This window comes from Cynocephalus volans, chromosome 16 (assembly GCF_027409185.1).
Source record: "Cynocephalus volans isolate mCynVol1 chromosome 16, mCynVol1.pri, whole genome shotgun sequence".
Taxonomy (NCBI): domain Eukaryota; kingdom Metazoa; phylum Chordata; class Mammalia; order Dermoptera; family Cynocephalidae; genus Cynocephalus; species Cynocephalus volans.
In genome coordinates this window covers 49,796,779-49,799,077 of record NC_084475.1, presented here as the reverse complement: position 1 = coordinate 49,799,077, position 2,299 = coordinate 49,796,779, and the positions used below count along the sequence as shown (strand labels likewise).

Here is a 2,299-nt window from a genome sequence, read left to right as displayed (position 1 = left end):
CTAACTAGTAGATTACTGCTTGGCAATTTCAATGCAGTGAGGAAGAAGAATTCAAAATTCCCTGTGTGCAACAAGCAATAAACATCTCAAGGTGGAGTAAGCATGCTGGGAACAAAGTCAAATGCCAAGCCAGCATTCCTTCGTGCACTTTTTTCTTCAACAAGACTCTCTAAGTCAGTGGTGATACACAAACATTTAACAATTGGTACAGCACGGGCACTGAGCAATCAGAATTTACTCTGCTCATATAGAAAAGAAAACAAAATAAAACAGCAGCCTGGCCATTTAGGTGTAAGTTGACTAGATATCAGACCTGCTTCCAGCAATTCCTCTTCTTAATTCCATTTCCAGGCCTATCTCCTGTTTCCCTGGGCCACTTGGTGCCATCAGACAGCCTCTCCTGCTGGGATATAGGAGGACTGTCCTGGGAGCCGGGGGGTCTGGGTTTCAGTCTTAAACTTATGAGTTTTATGATCTAGGAAAATTGTTTCATTGTTCTGCACTCCACTTCCTTCTTTGGTAAAACGAGATTGGGCTGTTGTTTCTTGACAAGAGTGCTATAAACACTGGCAGGCTAGGAACAGCTGTTAAGAAGTGGAACCATCCCGCACAAGGCAGGATCTGTAGCACTCATGGCCAGCACTAAATGCTAGTAGCACTCCTCAGTGATTGGGACAAAGTTTTCCACAAATTTCAGCCATTTAAGAACAAGTGGTCTAGACGGTCTCTGAGGGCTTTTCCAGTGTTAACCTTTCCATCTTTCTGGGGTCCTAGAAGCTCGGGCGGCGGGAGGAGCGGCAGCGGCCCAGCAGCCCAGCTTTGCGAAGGCTCTCGGCGCGCCGCGGCCCGCAGGCACCCGGCACGCGCCCTCCCCGCCGCCAGGATGCCCAAGAGGAAGGTCAGCTCAGCCGAAGGGGCAGCGAAAGAGGAGCCCAAGAGGAGATCGGCGAGGTTGTCAGCTAAACCTGCTCCTGCAAAAGTGGAAACGAAGCCAAAATAGGCAGCAGCCAAGGATAAATCTTCAGACAAAAAAGTACAAACAAAAGGGAAAAGGGGGGCAAAGGGAAAACAGGCCGAAGTGACTAACCAAGAAACTAAAGAAGATTTACCTGCAGAAAATGGAGAAACTAAAAACGAGGAGAGTCCAGCCTCTGATGAAGCAGGAGAGAAAGGAGCCAAGTCTGATTAATATCGTATACCAAGTCTTATCAGTGGTTCCTGTCACCCTTGTACAATCCAGAGGAATATTTTTATCCACTATTTTGTAAATGCAAGTTTTTTAGTAGTTCTAGAAACATTTTTAAGAAGGAGGGAATCCCACCTCATCCCATTTTTTAAGTGTAAATGCTTTATTTTAAGAGGTAAAATCATTCGCTGGTTGTTTATTTTTTGGTACAACCAGAAAATAGTGGAATATTGAATTATTGGAGGCTTTGACTGTCCTGGGTGTCAGCTTAACATTCCATAGATGGGGGTAGTTTTTATATCCTGTAATACAAAGCATACTAAATGGCAATTTGAAGTCACAGTCACATATTTACTGTGTCTTGAACATTTAAAATTAGTTCTATTCCCATGTTATTTTTTTAGTAGAATTGTTTCTTAAAGAAGACCGCTCCTTAATCATTGCTCTCCCTGTCAGAACTGTGTGCACTCTGTAACATCTTTGGTCATGGTAGTCTAGTTTTCCTAATAGTTTTGTTAATGTGTTGTGAATGATTGGAAATTTGATTATGTAGTGTATGTGATATTAAATTGTGAACTGGTGGGACTTACGTATCTGGAGATACTGGTACTTGATATCCTCTTAAGGAAAATTTGCCTCCAAATTTGAAGATGGAAGGTCACTGGAAAAACTTTTTAAAAAATCATGATATGTGGCTTTTTAGAATTTCGGTACATATGTTAAGAATTGTGTACAAATTGAAATGTCTGTGATGACCCTCAACACAACCAATAAAATCTCAATTATGAAAGAATGTTTTGAAGCACATGGTATAAGGTCTGGTTTAAATTTTATTTAGGGAGTTTTCATATTTGATCTTCCAAAGTTTTTAAAATAAAAGTGTTTAATATTTTTGTAAAAAAAAAAAAAAAAAAAAAAAACCTTCCATCTTTCTTGCATATGCAGTCAACAGTTCTACACCAGTGAAGTTTCTTTTACGCTAGACTGTGGTCTTATTCTCCACAATGACAAGCTTACTGATATACCAGGTCAAACATTTTAGAACAGCTCCCTGACTTACATGTCTAGGAGACCATGTCACCTAGGAATATGATAATTCTACGATAAAAAAGG

The 2,299-nt window shown here is 40.8% G+C and overlaps 1 pseudogene; it reads left to right on the top strand.

Annotated features, from left to right (window-relative positions):
* Positions 1-770: 770 nt before the first annotated feature.
* Positions 771-1,764, top strand: LOC134365015 (non-histone chromosomal protein HMG-14-like; annotated as a pseudogene).
* The last annotated feature ends 535 nt before the right edge of the window (positions 1,765-2,299 follow it).